General features: G+C 48.5%; 1 long non-coding RNA gene and 1 pseudogene across 7 annotated transcripts in view; one reads left to right on the top strand and one right to left on the bottom strand.

The window, feature by feature from the left end:
- The window catches only part of LOC149337125 (uncharacterized), a 131414-nt gene that overhangs the window by 90735 nt on the left and 21197 nt on the right, over window positions 1-19482 (bottom strand). Inside the window, exon 3 of one of the 7 annotated variants that reach the window (XR_016284365.1) lies at window positions 7698-18538. The exons of the other annotated variants lie outside the window; for them this stretch is intronic. This is a non-coding gene — a long non-coding RNA (uncharacterized LOC149337125). Of the gene's footprint in view, window positions 1-7697; window positions 18539-19482 lie in introns of those variants that run through there. 7 annotated transcript variants of the gene reach the window in all.
- Window positions 456-2671, top strand: LOC149337128 (uncharacterized; annotated as a pseudogene).

Below are 19482 nucleotides of genomic sequence, written 5' to 3' on the forward strand. Positions count from 1 at the left end.
CTTATGAAGTTTCGAGGTCGACTCTGCTTCGTTCAGTTCAATCCGTCCAAGCGAGCACGCTTTGGGATAAAATTCCACAAGATCTGTGAATCAAGCAGCAGATACTGCCTAAAATTTTCAATCTATACAGGAAAAAGTGACAAGTTGCCTGTGACCGCTGGAATGCTCTGCAGCGAGGCTGTTGTCATCGACCTTGCAGGCGACTACCTCCCAAATGGCCATACCATATATATGGACAATTGGTACAGCTCTCCAACGCTGTTTCTCCGCATCAAGGAATCAGAATCAAATGCTGTCGGGACTGCGAGGCAGCATCGTAAAAACATGCTGAAAGAATTCAAAAAGTTGAGCCGGCAGAGGGGTGATTGCTCCACTCTTTTTTCGCATGGAATAAAGGCTGTGAAATAGCAGAACAGGAAACCCGTGACTATGCTTTCAACAGCCAACACAGAATAATGGCGCTTCTCAGCAAGAGCTGCTTGCTGAAATACATGAAAAACTATAAGAGCAGCTTTAGGCTCAGTGTAAGTGTGCTTGCTGCAGCTTTGGAAAAAACCTAAACCATGGATGAGTTCAAGAGGCACGGAGGAATCTTTACAAATGAGATGAAGCTCTCTGAGAACCTGAAGGTGACTAGCAGTGGGTTCATTGAGGGCTTTGTTGATTTAGGAGCCTACACGTCTCCAGACAAAACCGTGCAGAAATGTGATCATGGCTTGGTTGTGCTATTTCAGCCATTTTCTGGCCAGTTTCTGCAAATCTGGGGGGTATTTGGTTCTCACAGCAATGTCAAAGCTGATGTCCTGTCAAAGATTACTCCGGACGCAACATTGGCTGCAGAGAAAACTGGCCTGTTTGTTGATTTTGTTCTAACAGATGGTGCTTCATGGAACCGAAGTATGTGGCAGCAGTTCGCCATCAAAGGAAGCATGAAGAGGACTGTATGCAGAGTCAAACACCCAGCTGATGACAGCAGAAGTCTCCACTTCTTGTAAGATTTTCCTCACTTAGTGAAATGTGTACGAAACAGTGTTGTGAAGACAGGCCTTCAGATGCCAGAAGGAAGAGTGAGAAATGACGTGTTGAAAGATGAATGGAAGTGCGACAACAGAAATGTTGTCGGATTACAAGCAATGCCTCACGTGACAAGGGCTGTCACAGAACGCAATGGGTTTGAAAAAATGAAAGTTAATTATGCCTTCACTTATTTTAGTGATGCGGTGCTCAGAGGGTTTTCAGCATACCGTATTTTCCGGTGTATAAGACGCGGCTTTTTTTTCAAAAATCTTGCTGGTGCGTCCTATACATGAGTGCGTCTTATATGCGAATTTTTCATCTTTTTTTTGCGAGTTCATCGATTACTCCGGTTCATGCTCAAGCTTTTTTCACCTAAAAAATATCACTACCAATAACGCGGTTGTAACACGGTTAATATTTCAATACCGGGACCGCCGTGCGCGACATATTCTAGGTGATCTTTATCATGAAACGGCGGGGATCATGACTTCCGGGATCACAAACGCGCGGCTGTTTCGGAGGCCCCAAGCAAAAGTAATGAGAAGCGCCAAAAGATGGTGACAATCGCGCTTCTCGCCACTGTCAAGACAAGCCGGCGTTCTTTTTTAGTCACCCTTTGCAACTTATTTTGTTGCGTGTACGTAGTGCATGTTTCAGCCGAGTTGCTTCCAGAAATGGGTGAACCTTTTGATAGCGCATCTGAAGATGAAGACTTCGAAGATTTCAAGTAGAAATAAAATGTTGTTATGGACATATGGGGAGCTGTATCGTTTTTTCTTTCTTTTTTGCTAAGACGTGGACGGGTATGGCGTGAGTGTTGCCTTTTTCGATCACTTAGCGTTGCTTAAGGATTGCTCACAGGTACGGTGCATTTCGCGATAGTCGCGCAAGCGTGTTTAATTAAGCCTCACTATCCTAACTGGGTAAACTGGGGTGCGTCTTATATACGAACTTTTTCAGTGACAGCTTGCATATATGGCAGGTGCGTCTTATACAAGGCTGTGTCTTATACACCGGAAAATACGGTACAAAGATGGCATTGAAAGTGCCTATGGCAAAGGCTGCAGTGACGCAACAGTGTCTTTTATCGATAGAATGTCGAAGCTCCTCTCCGCAATGACGTCAAGGTGCAGCCGCGATGCCATGCGTCTGAAATCGCAAGCCTTCTCCGAGGTGAACAATTTTCTTTCCAACCTAAACACTTGGGAACCCGAAGCAAAGCTGGGCTTCATCAGTCAGCCAACTGCAGACGGGCTACGTGTCACGTTAAGCAGCACAGTATCAATTCTTGACTAGGTCACAGAAAAGTTGAGCTACAAATATTAACATTGTTAGCCTCACGTTTGAGTCGAGACACACTCGAAAATATTTTTGGAATCTTGAGAAAAATGTCCCGAAGCAACGATCACCCCACTCCCACACAATTCCTGCTTTCCACAAACTGTCTAGCTTTTAGCAGTTTAGCAAAAGCGCCTGGTAGCGGAAATGTGTCTGCTGCCATCAGGAGCCTGATAGGAAAATCTGAACACTCAAAGGAAGCCCAGTTGAAGCTGCATCACCTAATGGACATTGGCTACATCAATGAGGTACATGAACCCCTTGAGTCGTGAAATATGTTCCTTGATCACAGTTCAACCGCTACTGCCAGAAGTGACTCAAGGATAACTTATTATGTTACCAGCTATGTTGCCTGCAAGATGCTCAACAAAACAATATCCGAAGAATGATCAAGGGCAATGCTGCTACCCACTGGGTGTGAGGCACCTCAGAAGCCTTCCTCACGAAGGAAGTTGATATGGGCAGACTACTCTACCTTTCTGAAGACCTCCGGGCCTTTGTTTGAAAGACTGAGGACTTTTACTTATTGCTTTAGCCACAACAAGCTAAAGGCGAACAGTCATCTTGCCCTGACCTTCTGCTTGACACTACACAGTTCAAACTTTGTCGGCTGCCCCCAACATAGGCAAGATGTCACAAACAGTCTATTAAATTCTATACTTTAACAAGACTTCATTTCCTTGTGAAAGCTCAAAATCGGGCAGTGCAGGCAAGGAGGCAGAGGATGCACTTCCTCAAAATGCGTCGTGTTACGTGAGCCTTTAATGTCATTTTTATGAGTATTTCTTGCTTGTTGCTGCAGAACTGAAATAAAAGCGAATTTTTTTGCCTGAACGCAACGTATTTCAACTTTTAAATAAAGCTTTCATTAGAATCGACAAGGCTGCTGAAAAAGCTGACCATAGCCATGTGTGCCGAAAATCATTACATATTCTAGAGCAAAATATTTCAGAACTGCTCTGGCTCGTCTGAACAAACGACCAGGCAAAGTTAACCGCACTCGATGGCTCAGAATCTTTAGCATCTTACTGCTGATACTAAGGTTGCGGGTGCGGTCGACCCTGGCCACGGCGACAATGAATGAAATCAATCGAGAGCGCTCCCCAACAGCACACTTCATAGCCCATATTAACCACAACACCTATTTGTCGTTTCGCCTGAATTTTAAGAGGGTGCTTATATACAGTGATTGTCAACCGGTCATTGTCGCCATTTGCGGTGGTAAGTAACATTTCTGACAACCCCCCGTGCAGACATAACATATGCGTGATATATGTGTTTAGGCTCGCTAATCGCATCTCCTGTTGATAGCCTTGCTGCTAACACGAAGATAAAATAACGCATACAAAAAATGCAGTTTGCCGGCAGCAAGGAGTTTGTGCTTCGTGCACCGCTACCTGACCGCTACCTGGCAAGTCCGCAAGCAGTATCATCTGCAGCCTTCACTTTTTAGAATCGAATTATTCTTCGGGGTCCACAAAGGTGAGGCGCCTGAAACGGGACACTGTTCCCAACGTGTTCGCTAGTTACCCGAGCTACATGCAGGCAAAACAGCCAAGGAAAGGACGCAAGTTGGAGCGACTGCCATAGGATACTCCTCCAGATCTGAAAAGGACAGCTAATTTATCGAGCCTGTGCTCACGAAAAAAACAGAGGCCATTCGTCGGCTTCTGCCTGCTCGCTTCCTCTAGTGCATGAAGATGGCCCGACTCACACACCTTTGGAAGGAGATGACGAAGCGAGTCCTGAAGGTGTACAATATGAGGAAAGAAGTGCACAAGATGCAGTCGGGTGAACTGCCGCAGTCTGGAGAGACAGCTGATTGCGCAACGCAAACCTCCGATGACCTTCTCCCGCGCAAGCAGACAGATTCACGGAATATCAACCGAGTGAGAGTGCAGTTATTTAGGAAAGCAGATGCTGTGAGGAGACTGCAACAGGAAAACAGCCGCCTAAAAAAAAAAAGCTCAGTGGCTTTGAAAACCACACTCTGCACTCGGCCCTGTGAAAGCGCTTGGACAAGGTGGGCACATCTCAGTTTTGCTTAGAAGACTGCCTAATAAAACAGATCGCCAATGCGTCAAGGCAACGGCCCGTGTGGTCACCAGACTTTGTCCGTGAATGTGTAGTTTTGTACTACTTGTCACCTAAGGCATACCGTTACATACGTAACAGAGGTCTGTTGAAACTGCCTTAACAAAATACACGGCTTCGCTATGTTGGCAAATCCAACAGTGAAAGTGGGATCACACCATTGATGAATGAACGCCTAAAAGGGCGGACAACTGAAGGAGCAAGCGCGGTTTTGCTCAATCATTGTAGATGAAATGGCTATAAGCTCGAAATACACTTACGATCGCAAAATGGACTGCTTTTTTGGTCAGCAGACTGTGAAAGAAGATGTTGGGACAGAAGAGAATGTAAACAACATCGTGCTTGCCAACAAAGTGCTGTGTTTTGTAGCAACAGGCGTACCCACGTCGTACAAAATTCCCTGTGGCTTTTTCTCCACTAACCGATTAAGTGGAAAGCTCTTGTATCACCTGACACAAGAAGTGATTGCTGAAGTTGAGAAGTGTGGGCGAAGCCTTTTGCCGGAGGAGGACATGACGGATGGAAGTCAGCCAATCACTGGACAATTTGCGAAGCATCTATATTTTCTTCAAAAACACGAAATCGTAAAACCAGTTCGATTTCTGACATAGAAGCACATGGAGCCAACTAATTTCGAGAAAATGCATGTGGGAAGAGCCGTGCAACTATGTTCAGATTAAGTTATCTTGGCGCTTTCTTTTTTGAAAGACTATCCCGGTTACCACCCCCAGGCGAAACAGTTCAGAAATGCAGACGCAACAATATTGTTTATGAAGATGATGCAGAAGTGGTTTTCCATCCACAATGCAGCCAACCGAACAGCCCATGTGCATAAGAGGAAGCGTGACCAAATGCACTTCTTTCGCGCTACTGACGAACGCCTACAGGCACGAGACTAAAATCCGCCGGCAATAGGAATGTGAGGTTGTCCCTAGGTTTCCCTGTTGCATTGAACTGCATGTGTTTTGAAAGTACCTAAAAGAAGACACAGATGTCCCTAGTTGGGTCTAACCTGTCACCAGGATTTTTCTTTTGCCCTTTTTCCACTTTTTCCTTTTGTCGTCAGCGCCGCGGGAAGATCAACATGCCAGGCAGCGTGCGCGGAGTTGTCGTTGGCGACAGCCAGGTTAAGTTTCTCGAGAGAGTCCGAATCCCGCTGCAGAATATGGTGAACGTCGTCACCTTTAGCTTCGGTGGAGACACGACGGAGACGCTGCCGGATCTTGTCCGGGGAATTCACCTTCGGCCTCAATTAGATTTCATTTGTGTCTACGTGGGCGGAAACAATTTGTTCGTTTGAAATAGCGATACAGTGTCAACGATCGTTGCACGCCTCGAGGTAAGCCACTTTTACTGATGTTCGTCATGGTGCGCCGCGTTTTATAGTCTGGAAGTGAAGCACTGGGTAGTGTGTGGGATCTGTTTTGTGTTTAAGGTCATGCTGCTTTGCTGTTCGAAATCGGCAACAGAGGATAAAATTCTTTAAAGCAAAGTACACATTTTGTCCGCGATTGTACTTGGTTTACTAGTTGCTACAGTGTGCAGATAGGGCTAACCTTTCTCCTTCCGGAGCAGTTCATTTTTCATGTGGCACAGCAGTTGCCAGACTACCTCAAAACCATCTGCAACGCCTGTAAAAGTAGCGGGAAAAAGTTTCTTAGTGCTGAAACTTATGAAGCCTTTTTGCTAACAAGCAAATCCACTGTATTATGCATTAAGTACCTTCTCGAGAATGGCTTCTTTTATGTTTTAACAAGGAACCTCTCGAGCAACCCCGTCGAGCTCCTCTTCAGTTCTTTGCGGCAAATTTCTGGCAGTAACGACTGTCTGGATGCGAGAGCCGTGACTTTTGGCCTGACAGGACCTTGCGGACTAGCAGCCTTTACCCATCACAAGCTTCAAACATTGGAAACGGACAGACTGTTTTGAGGTAGGCATATCGCCACATTCCAGGGCATTCTCGTGGTGCCGTCTCCCGGCCAAACTGCCTTAACCGCTTTCCTAGCTAGCCTTAGCCATGGTGGCGGGCAGTGCTTCTTCTTCGTCTGCCACTCAGGAGTTCGCTGCTGCCTGGCGCTTCCCAGTAAAACGTGTCCTGGCCGTCCTAACTGTCTAGCCGTGAGCCCGTTGTGTCGTAAGACGGTGCGGGCAGGGCACTTCTTTCTTATTTATTTTTAAGCCCACACTAATATCTGTCTAGCCGTGACATATTTGGTGGAGGTGCTGGCTAACGTCCCATGTACACTGACTCCGAGGATGCCTTTGAAGCCAGTTCTCAGTGCGTGGACACAACCCCCGTCCACAAAGCGAGCCGCCGCCTGCAAGGCCTACAGCCAGAGTTCAGCGGCCTGACAAAACCGTCAAGGGAGATGACATCAACCACTGGTAGCCAGACCACTCAACATTTTGGAGCTGACGCTCCGCTTGTACTCTACGCGCCCCGGTCACCGCCGACGTTCCACGGTGACAGGTTCGAGGACGCTGAAGATTGGTTGGCCAGTTTCGAACGTGTGGCAGCCTTCAACCAGTGAGACGGTGAGCGCAAGTTGAAGAACGTCTACTTCGCGCTAGAGGACTCGGCCAAGATCTCGTTCGAGAACCACGAGACCTCTTTTGACACCTGGGAGGTTTTTCGGCATGAGTTGCTGGCGACATTCGGCAACAGTGAAAGAAAAGAGAAGGCTGAAGTCGCTCTGCACTCCAGGTCGCAGCAGCCAAATGAGAGCGTCACCATGTTCGTTGAGGACATGATGCGCCTCTTCAATCGAGCCGACCCTGCTACGGCCGAGGCCAAGAAAGTGCGGCACCTAATGCGGGGTGTCAAGGAACAGCTCTTTGCTGGACTTGTCCACGACCCTCCAAGAACAGTGGCCGATTTCACAAGAGAGGCAATGAGCATGGAGCACTCCTTGCAGGAACGCGCTGCGCAGTACGGCTGGCAGGCTAGTATGGCAGCCACTCAAATCTGCATGCCTACGGCGCTGCCCACTGAGGATCTTCGAGAGCTCGTCAGGAGCATCGTTCACGAAGAACTTGTGAAACTCCGCTTTGAAGCCCACAGGCCAGCGTCGCTGCACTGTCACACGTGGTGCAGGATGAAATCCGGCGAGTGGTGCAGCCAGCACCAGTTGTTCCAGAGCCGCAGCCCTACACCATGACCTACAGCGAGGAACTTCGACGGCCTGCGGCAGTGGCACAAGCTTTTTGACCTGTGCCGGCTGTGCAGTAACCATGTCCAGCTGTATCCACCATCGTGCCGCAGGAATTCAGGCCCGCCATGCATAAAGCGGACGTGTGGCGAACGCCGAGGAACCAGCCACTCTGCTACCATTGCGGTGAGCCCGGCCACATCCTGCGCAACTGCCCCTACCGTCGAATGGGTTAAGGGGTTTTGCTTCAGACGCTCCTCGACCACGCTATGGCGAGCAACCTCAGGAGATTGAGCAGTACCTGACATCCAACTTGCAGGCTCCAATCGTGGCGCGATGCCAGTCTCGATCCCCATCGCCAAGGAGATTCTCTTCTAGCCGCCCGTTGACCTCTGGCGAATTCAGAGGCACGTCCCCACGGCGGGAAAACTGAAGACGGCGTCCTCCAAGGGCAGGACCGTCGCAGCTGGAAAGAGACAAGAGCCTCCACTCGACGATTTGCAGCGACGACGAGACCGACGACCACCTGACCCGACGAGCCCACCGATGAAGAGCCAGCAATTGGCTTCTACTGAAATACCAGTAACCACCGATAACTGTGAAATAACCGCACTAGTGGATACCGGTGCTGACTTTTTTGTGATAAGCAGCCGGCTAGCCACGACCCTCAGAAAGGTTTTGACACCTTGGACTGGGCCGCAGATCCGCACAGCCGGCGGCCATGTTGACACGCCAACCGGCGTCTGCACCTTGCGAATTCAGATCAGCAGCATCACTTTCCCCGGCTGCTTTGCTGTGCTTCCTGAGTGCTCTAAAGACCTCATACTCGGTTTGGATTTCCTTCGGGAATACGGGGCGGTAATCGACTTTAAGGAGCTCATCGTCTCGTTTGCCGCACATGGCACTGCTGACGACGAATCCCAGCAACGCAGGACTAACTTGCTGGTCTGCAATGATGACATGGTGATTCCGTCGAGAACGAGCATGTTAGTAACTGTGGAGTGCGATGACAGCGCCGGCACGCATGGCAGCCGGCATATGAAGCCAACATGTCGCTGCTCCTGGGTCGGCAAGTGTGTGTAGCTCGCGGGCTTATAGAATTGAACAGTAAGCGAACCGCGCTTTTGATAACAAATTTCGGTTGTGAACCCCAATGTTTAGCGGCCAACAAAACGATTGCTTATTTTGAAGAACTCGGGGAATGCTCCGGAGAGTACGCTTTGACGGGGACTACGAAATCAGTAGAATCAACGAATGCTCCGGTTAAACTCGACGTGAACCCGAATCTCCTGCCTAGTCAAAAACGTAACCTGCAGACTGTCATTGACTCTTTCCAGGACTGTTTTGCATCAACCTCCAGAGTTAGACAAACGCCAATAACAAAACATCGAATTATAGTCGACGAAAGCCAGAGACCATTACGCCAGTCTCTGTACCGAGTATCTTCACAGGAACGAGATGCAATTCGAAGGCAAGTTCAAGAAATGCCCCAGGACGGCGTGATACAGCCATCGAAGAGCCCGTGGGCGTCGCCTGTGGTCCTAGTTGCACAGAAAGATGGGACCCTGTGGTTTTGTGTTGATTACCGACGTTTGAACAAAGTAACTAAGATAGACGTTTATCCTTTGCTGTGCATTGACGACTCCCTAGACTGGCTGCGCCACGCCAAATGCTTTTCATCTCTCGATTTACGCAGTGGCTATTGGCAAATAGAGGTGGACAAACGTGACCGGGAGAAGACCGCATCTATTACCCCAGACGGTTTGTACGAATTCTGGGTGCTCCCCTTCGGTCTATGCTCAGCTCCAGCAACTTTCCAACGGATGATGGACACTGTGCTTTCCGACCTCAAATGGCAGTCCTGCCTCATGCACCTGGATGATGTCATCTTCTCCAACACTTTTGAAGAATGCCTTATCCATTCAGCCATGACAATATTGAAAAGATAAATGTTAAAGGTGCCCTGTGACGTAGATAAAGCATGCAGTCTTTATTCTTTGTATGCAGCGTAAGGGGCACTGTGGCTCCTGAACGCCCAAAGAGATCGCCCAAATCGTAATATTTAATACTTCAATCTTCTCCAGAAATGCTCGTTACGAGCCGACGGTGTCACAACGCAGCGGCCATTTTCGACAGCGGAATTGAGGTGGCATTCAGATTGGGCGCCGCCCCTCTGATTGGTTGTGCATACAGTTTGCACATTGTTCCTCTACACTCACGATATGGATCCAAAATATTATGTCTCCAAATACTCGAAGCTTTTCGCACGCCAAAAAACTAGAAAGAAGCAGTGACAGCGAACGAAAACTAATATGAATAACGCTAGGGGCGGCACCTTCCATTCTGCTTCAAACCTTCGTGGGGGCGAGCGCTGTTCAAACCACGCCAAGGAGGCAGCGGAAAAAAAAAAAAAAGCCAGTCGACACACCTTGCCCAAAAATGCGATGAGAAAGGCAGGATAGGAGAAGGGAGACAAGTTTGGTGGGGAGGGGGGAACAGCCGACAGACTTGCAATCCTACCAACAAAGAAACGTCGGGGAGCTTCCCTTGCCCCTACCCTGTCTACGGTGCCGCGTACACAGGGAGGGGGGAGGGGGGGGGGAGTCTCCGTCAAAATACGCGGCCATCGGCTGCCCCGAGAAAGCAACAATTGCATGCAAGCTTCCTCTGCGTCTGCGCTAGGCACGATTCTGATTGGTAGCACCCAATCTAAGTACCGGGTGAGTGAAATAGGTGAGTGAAACGCGTTTCCGTCTCATCTTTTGATTTCGAATTTTCAAAGTGCAATAACTTTCGTTTGCGTGCTCCAATTTTAATGACTTTTTGCACTGGTCTCAAGAACGCATGATAAATCGACTTAATGATATCAATCGGTACCGAGGAAAACGTCACAGTGCCCCTTTAAGACAGCAATGGAGCAGGGGTGCGCGAATATTCGAAATTTTCGAATATAATTCAAATATAATATTTTTAGTATTCGGATTCGATTCGAAATCCAAGTATTCGTGTTGTTTCGAACATTCGACCTGGCGCGAATATTCGTACTCAGCCGAACATTCTATTGCGACCACCGGCGTTCATTTCGGTCCGCAAATCCTATCAACAGAGACATAACAATATGGCGGCGCCCAGAGCAATGCGTAACGTTGGGCCATGAAGTAGCTGACTACGCTGGTGAGCTTCTTTGAGGCTATACCTGCGAAGCTCGTATAGGCAGAGCTGTGCACGAAATACCTCGCAATACGTGCCAGTTCAGTGCCAAGTGAGAGGGCATTTTTGTGGCTGGAGAAGTAGCTTCACCTAGAAGGGAACTAACTACTTCTGCCTGACCTTGTGGAGCAGCTGGTTTTCCTTCACGACAACCTTTCATGTTCATCTCAGCAACGCGCTTTTGTGCTTATGGCAAGCTAACCTTAATGGATGCTGTGTGCTGGCAATCTTCTCTGATATTTCCACTCTTCTAAGAATAATGTTCGAGGCTTTGATACTTTTTGTGCAGCCACACACATCTTTTTTGTTCATTTCATCACTAATAGTTGAACTGTGATGTTCTTGGGTGCGCAAATAATGTTTTGTAGTGGTTAAATGCGTCTGCTCTTGATTATTCGATATTCGGAACCAAGTATTCGTATTCGATTCGTATTCGAAAAATTTGATATTCGCACACCCCTACAGTGGAGATATTCTCTTCAGATGTTACCGCAGCACTAGAAGTCCTCGTGAAGCAAGCAGGCCACAGCTTCCATACTGCTTTTGCTGCTGTGGGACCGACAATAACCTTCATGAGGAATGTATATAGATGGTTCATTTTGCATGACACAAGCAACAACATACAACATATCCATCAATGCTTTCCTGATGCGAGGCACTACGACATCCTAAGTGATGATCGCCTTGAGTGGCTAGAAGTTACGTTCCCCTTGTACACGGAGGAATCTACTCGTAGATTCCTTACAGCTGAAACGTAGGGAGCACTAATGCTCATAACGTACTCATTGTTCATAGTGTTCGCTACCTTTTCATGAGAGAAAAGTTTGGTTTTGTGTTAACAAGGAAGTTTAGCAGTGATCCCATGGAATCATTTTTTGGGACACTGAGGCGGTCGGTGAGTTGCAATGACCAGCTAGATGTTCGTCCCGTCATCTCGGGGCTAGAAAAAGTTCTGAAGACAGGCATTTCAGCTGTGTTGCAGGACAGTAATGTTCTTTGCGCTGTAGAGCCTGGACCATTCAAGAGAGAAACTCAAAACTCCACAGGTGTTGGACAGCTTGGTTGAGCTTCCAAAGGAAGCTATAAATGTACTGGAACATCTCAAGCAGCCAAATGTGGCAAGGTTTGCAAGTGTTAACAATGGTTTATGTTGGTGGATATAATGCTTGTGTTGTCAAGGAGCATATGAACTGTGAAATCGTCACCAAGCCTTTAACTAAAGAGCCACTTCAATGCTCACTTTTCCCCAGGAAAGAGGCGAGCTGTTATATCCTTCTGACAACTTGCTTCACGTCCTACAGACCCAACGGATATTTGTCTAGAAAGCACTTCAAAAAATGCCCAACCCTTTACAAACCTCTGCAAACGCTCTTAGATGCTGCTGTGCCAGCTGTCTCAAAGTCTGGCCTCCTTCACTGCCCCAACACCCAGCACCACCATGATGTAGGCAAGTTGGTGTGTGCAAGATTTATAAAGCCGTTACTCGTGAACTATGCCTTAGCTGCCACTGATAAGACTGACACTCACAAAACGTTCTTTCATAAGCCACAGTCTAGAAAACGTGAAATTGTAAATTGATGCTTCACTGTTTCCTTTACATTCCGGGAATTAAATATTGTGTAAGGATAAAGACGAAGATGCGTCCGATGATCTGAAAAGACGAAGACGAGGTGGCAGTGCTCTCACGAGTTTTGCCAGCGCTACGCTTGTGTGTGCTTCGCCGACCTGATGCCAGACTGTTGCCGTCGCCGTTCCCGTCGCCCCAGTGCCTCATAATAAACCCCCCGTTACAACTGTTCCTTCTTCTGCTTAGATGTAAAAAGTTTGGCGTTTTTTTTTGTCCGGCGTGCATGTACTGCTTAGGTACCAAAAATTATGATTTTTTTAATAACGCTGTTTATTGCCTCAGGGCATAAAGGAATATGCAAAAAGAAAATAAAAAAGGGGCATTAAATGAAAGAAAAAAGGTTGGCGATTGCCCCGCTATTGATGGTTTCAAATTTGTATTTTCCTGCTTTCGAAACGTTCCTGGACAACAAGTGCCATCCAGTGCGAAACAAAGAAACTTTCAGTTTCGCTTTTTGTTTTATTTTTCCCGTTGCGCAGAGATTTTTAAAGACCCTCCGGAGTCAGGTGACCGGCGCACCTTGTTCACACCATGGCGTCGACGTCGCGCGCCGCTGCTGCGCAGAAACCGCACGTTCCCACGGAAATTGATGCATGTGAGAGATCGTTTTTGGATGAGAACAGCAGCAGTGATGATCCAGAAGACGACTTCGGCTCTTCAGACTTCAGCACCGACAGCGAAACTGCGTCAGACGACCCGGAACGTCAACAGCCACGCCCCGGTAAGTTTCGCTTTCTCCTCCAAAAAGTTCCGCTTTTGTGCGCGCTTATCGGAAAAGATCAGAATGTTCTGAAGGTCACAACACTTATCTCCAAAGTGTCAACGTCTTTCGGGCGCGATTACTCGCCGCCGGCAGCGCAGAGAGTCGTGTTTTCGGCTAGAAGGCAGGCAGGGGTCGACCTCAGCGTTGCACTCCGGAGTGCTCCAAAGTCATCGATTTCTCCCTGCTTTTCTTCACCACGGAAATCATCAGGGAGATATGTGCGAACACGAACAAGTATACGTGGATGCATATTTTGGAAAAACCTTCTTACAGCGAAGAAGACGGATCTTGGCGCAAGGTCACTCCGGAAGAGTTGAGAAATTTTACTGGACTGATAATATACATGGCTATTGTTCAAGTCCTCAGATTGCACTGGTACTGCAACACAGGAAGCTTGTTTACAGGCCTGGTTCCGCCGAAAGTGATGGCGAGAACACGATTCAAGGCATTGCTAGCCTTCTTGAGTGTAAGAGATCCAGAGGAGTCCACTACACCATCCCACGGCAAGCTTCACCGTATTTCTCCTCTGAGTGAGCACATAAACACATCATCACCGGATTTTTTTCAGCCACATTGCTACCTATCCGTTGATGACAGAAAGGTGAAATCGAAAGGGCGGTCTGGAATTCAGCAATACATGCGACACAAGGGAATAAAATGGGGATATAAATTATGGGTTCTCGCCGATTCGAAAACCAGCTACACAGCTCAATTTAGTGTATACACGGGAAAGCACGAAACACCTAGCCCACAAAACTTGGTGTTCAATGTTGTGACGAGGCTATGCAATAACTATCTACATAATTTTTTGGGACAATTTCTACACGTCTACGCTGCGCATCTGCTTGAGCGCAAAACACTCACTTGCGGTACCAAGCGAAAAGATCACCGTGGTTTTCCTAGTGAATTGTGAATTAAAGGATAAAAATGGGGGAAGAAACCAGAAGGAGGGGATATTTGCTGGCTGTGAGATAAGGATGTTTCGTGCCTCCAGTGGAAGGACAGGCAAGTCGTCAACATGATATCTACAGCGTACGCGGCAAACAAGTTCGTTCTCACCAAACAACGAAAGAAAGTGGACAGTAAATGAACAGAAAGCAGAAAGCCAGAACTCACCGATGAGTATAATGTTGGTACGCTCGGCGTGGACAAGTAAGATCAACTGATCGGAAGCCTCATAAAGAGCGTTCACTGGTGGAATACGCTCTTTTCCACTGCATCGATATAGCTGTCGTCGACACTTTCATACTTTTTGACGCGCATCGGCAGGAGCATCCCCAAGTGCCAGAATTGTCGAAGACCTCAAGATTTGATCAACTCGCTTTCAGACTTGAATTGATCAAGCAACTCCGCGAATTTGATGAGCCACTTCCTGGGGACCCCAACGTTTGCCCTCTGCTTCCGCCTTATGATGCACCCTCAGCGGCTGCAGCACAAGCCGCAGAAAATAGAAAAATACAGCAACTTGTAAGACAGGCCTTCGGCTCCCGAACCTTCGGCACCTGGCTTAAGGAAGAAGATGACGAAGACAACAGTGTCGATGCTCGTGCGTGTGCCGGACTGATCGCTGCCTCTGGTCTGAACCGAGACTGTACCGCTAGACGTTCATGACGCAGCACCTTCGAAGACGTCCTACACTACATTTGGTGGAAGTGCTGTCTGCTCTTACCCTCGAGATACGCCACGACGCCCAGGCTACCAGGCTCTAGCATGGTGCCCGACACCCCGGCCCAACCTGCCCAGCCTGTTGCCACTGCTGTCATCTGTTCCGGTACCGTCCGTCAGCATGACCCTACAATCTTCAGCGGCACGGATGGCACGGATGTGGAGGATTGGTTGGCCTCCTGTGAATGCGTAAGTACACATAACAAGTGGGATGACAGTGTCAAACTCACCAATATTAAATTTTATCTAAGCGACGCTGCCAATCTGAGGTTTCGCAACCACGAGGCGGACATCTCCAGCTGGACGGATTTTAAAACCAGCCTCATGGAGGTCTTTGGCCATCCCGCTGTGCGTAAGTTTCGTGCCGAGCAACGCTTTTGCAGCCAGGCACAACAAAGCAGTGCAAATTTTACCAGTTACATAGAAGATGTCGTCGACCTTTGCAAGCGCATCAACACTTCCATGAGTGAGGCCGACAAAATAAGAAATATTATGAAAGGCATCGATGATGACGCCTTCCAGATGCTCGTCGCCAAAAATCCCCAATCTGTGTCCGATGTCATCAGCTACTGCCAGGGCTTCGATGAGCTGCGGAAGCAGCGCCTTTCCACCCGGCGGGCCGGCTTTCAAGACGAAACAATATCCAGCTTGGCTCTTTCCGGGGACGGTGCTCTGGAGCACCTGTCGCTCCTCCAGCACATTCAGCAGTTTGTCCGTGAGGAAGTCACCCGCCAGCTGTGCTTTTACTACCTGCTCACCTATGCCTGCGCCGCCGCTCACTCCCAACCTCCAGCGTGTCATACAGGAGCAGGTCACCGAGGTACTGCCCTCTCCTCCTCCACCTCCTCAGCAGCCACTGATCGCGGCTCCTTTAACGTACGCGGATGCTGTGGCGCAACCACACCCTTCGCCCGCCGCTCCTTTGCAACCGCTGCCTTGCCCAGTGCAGCCCTTCGATCGTGTTGGCATTAACCTCTGCGGCCCTCTTCCCAGCACATCAGCAGGCAACCGCTAGAACATCGTCACCATCGATCATCTTACCCGCTACGCCGAAACGTCACCTTTACCATCTGGTACAGCCCACGACATTGCATCCTTCATCGCGTTCTACCTTTCGTCACCTATGCTTACAACACCGCTGCTCAAGCCACCACCGAATTCGCTCCATACTTTCTCCTCTACGGCCGTGAGCTTTCCTGCACAATGGACACCATTCTCCCTTACCGCACTGATGCTTCTGAATTTACAACTCTTTCTCAAGCCACCACTTATGCCGAAGAATGCCGCCAGCTTGCCCGGTCTTTCACTTCACACTCCCAGCAGCAGCAGAAAAGCACCTGTGATACCTCTGCACTACGTCCCACTTATCTTCCTGACTCTTTGGTCTGGCTCTGGGTTCCTTCCTCAAGTCCCGGCCTTTCCTCCAAACTTCTCAGCAAGTACCAGGGCCCCTACCGCATTCTTATGCAGACATCCCCCGTCAATTACCTCATCGAGCCCGTTACACCGTCCACTGATCATCGTCGACACGGCTGTGAAATTGTCCACACCGACCGCCTCAAACCATACTACGACCCCGCTGTCGTCACATCACCCTAGGCCGCCAGGATGGCGCCTTTTCACCCGGGGGCAGTTGTAATACAGGCCTTCGGCTCCCGAACCCTTGGCGGCTGGCTTAAGGAAGAAGATGACGAAGACAACGGTGCCGATGCCCGTGCGTGTGCTAGACTGATCGCTGCCTCTGGTCTGAACCGAGACTGTACCGCTAGCCGTTCGCGACACAGCACCTTCGAAGACGTCCTACACTACAACCTGCAAATTGTGCCTTGAAGAAAGAAAGGTGGAACAAAAAACAAATGTTTTCTGCTAGGCATGTGCGGCAAACTTCTGTTTCACAGCAACAAGGTACTGTTTCACGTGGTGGCATGATAGTCACTAGGACTACTGTTTCCTAGTCTAAACTAGCGAATAAACATGTTGACTGTGACTAATAACAACGTGAAGAGAATTTCCTCCTCTACAATTTGATACCACACACTCCTGTGCCAAGCAAGTTTTGTTAAAGAAAAAAAATTAATGACACCACCCGAAAAACCACCACTCTCCCCGCGGACAGGAAAGAGTTAAGAATAGGTTTGGAAATGGCTGACTAGGTCCACAGTACGCCGCAGAATTTCTGGGATCTAGATGCCTTTAGAATAAAGGACTCCCCTGGGACGTCAAACACATGACCGCTATATAAAGTACAGTTGGAAAAGAAAGGTCAGCTTTATGAGATTTCATTTACATAAAAGGATGCATCTACATAACTGAATGACGACACAGCTATGACAACGCTACAACTCCCTAACCAGACAAAGCACAAAAGAGTACTACAGCTCTAAACCAGCAGCCTTCACCTGTCAGCAAACAGACAAAAACCGGTGTACCAGAGATGGTGGCGAGGCATGTGGTCTGCAAGGTCAGGGGGCTACACCCTCTCTCAAAAATTATCCAGGCACTGTCAAGCACACACCAAAGAACATCTCTCATAGAGAGAGGGGTAGCCAAGATTGGGAGAAGGAAGTGTAACAGAGCGCATTACTCCCTCCAAAGGGCTCTGAGCGAAGTTAGAGCGGAAGCTTGGGCGAGTTGGTACGACATGTTTCTGAATTAACAGCGCGAACTTGGACGAGGACAGAAGAAAGACACAGTCTGAGCGAAAAGTCAGACTGGGAAAAGAGTGGACTAATCAAACCCATGCTGACGACAGAGCTAGCATGCACGTCAGCTGTCCCGAGCAAGGTTCAGGGAAGAACGAGGTTCCAGGGTATAAAAAGGCCGTTTCCAACCTATGGTGGATAGACAATGACGTCTGCAGCTCTTGCAGAAAGACATCGTGCGTCTCTGGTCTACAGAAACAAGATATGCATCTCCCATAGAGTACAATTCAGACGAGGACTCCTCTGAGTCCCACTCTGGAAAGTGCCTGCATAAGTTCTGCCCACTGTCTTTTTTGCCGAATCTGCTTTCGTGCCGCACTTATTGCTGCATTGTGTGCAAGTTAAGACAGAAATGGATATCATAGCAGAGTCCCCTTCTACTCATCTGCAGATTCCGTAATTGACTTTCGAAAGTAATTTATAAAGTTACGTCTACATAAAACAACCATCCTCCTCGATTTGTAGTTCGCAAATGCATTTATTTGACCCTCCAACATGGCTCTATTTGCATATTTGCAGTTGAAGACGTAGAGGGGCAGGATGATGATAATCCAAGGAATCAAGACTGCGTGCAGAGGACAAAGTGGTTCAAGTCGTGGGTTGCAGACCGCCCCAACACACTGTCAAATTTCCACTAAACATCAGAACAGTTGCTGTGGGTACACTGGACGCCGCAGATACCAAGCTACTCTTCCGACAGCTCCAAGGAGGTGGGGAATGCCAGTAAGGAACAAGCTCCGCCAACGGAACTGCTGGACTGCTGTGAATGTACATACCATACACACGGCTACTGGTGCAGTCCTGAAGACAACGCTTTGCCAGACGCTAAGCACCAATGCAAGCCCTGCCGTTGAACTGTCTGCAATCCTTTCAGAACAACGCGATGTGGGATGGCGACTAGCATGTTGACAACCACCGAAAGCCTTGACTGGGAAGGGCTGATGGTGACTGAGGTAGATGTGGCTTGCAGTGCCTGCAAATAAATTTCTCTTTTTGAAAGGAAATGGCTTCTGTTTTGTCTGAATTCACTGCGCAAAAATTCAGTTCGCAATTCGTACCAGTTCTAAAAATATGCGGCACCCTTCTGGCTTGTAATGATGTCGTGCTAGAGGTATTAAGCAAAGGTGCGGGTCTGCCTTGTGAAGTCGCCAGCCAGCAGGATGAGCTGCACCTCCAAGATGAAGGGATGTTTCTTTGGCAGAAAGGTTGACTTCAGGTTTGTAGCAAAGTTTCTAATCTGCCTACTGCTACCCTTTCAAAGGGCCCTTCAGTACAAGGACTTCCATTTTTCCTAGTGTTAAGCGTTAAGTCTCCCGTTCAGCAGAAAGTGCGGCAGCGTTTCAGGGAAAAAGCAGGCGACCCACTTGCCACCCTGGTAGGAGGCACTCTGCCCACCGTATTGTGAGCAAACTGCTCACTGTGGTGGGTGACAGTTAAATTAAGGATTTGTTGCGAGAGGTTACTCGGGAAGAGCAACCAAAGCGGCGTTCCTCCCAAATACGTGAGTGGCTGATAAACAACAGTTTACACGATAAGTGACCACTTCCTTACAGCACCGAAACTTTCAAAATTGACTGAATAGATCGATGAAGCCCCGGGCAGCTCGTCACCGCACTGTGCTGGCCAGGCTACGTAGGGAAGTCACGAGCATCATCGGCCACGGCAGTAATACTCTCACCCCACTGTTGCCAGCAAACACGGAGAAATAAAGCTAGAAGGCCACCGTCGACACAAACATGCACTGCAAACATCACAGTGAATGGACATGAATGTGAGTTAGTTAATGTGAGTGAGTGGATGTGAGTGAATGTGAATGTGGGTTAATGTGAGTGAGTGGATACGAGTGTGAGTAGATACGAGTGTGAGTGGATACGAGTGTGAGTGGATTTGAGTGCGAGTGAGTGGATGCGAGTGTCA

Source organism: Amblyomma mixtum, chromosome 7 (genome assembly GCF_055824585.1).
Source record: "Amblyomma mixtum isolate Tamu chromosome 7, ASM5582458v1, whole genome shotgun sequence".
Taxonomy (NCBI): domain Eukaryota; kingdom Metazoa; phylum Arthropoda; class Arachnida; order Ixodida; family Ixodidae; genus Amblyomma; species Amblyomma mixtum.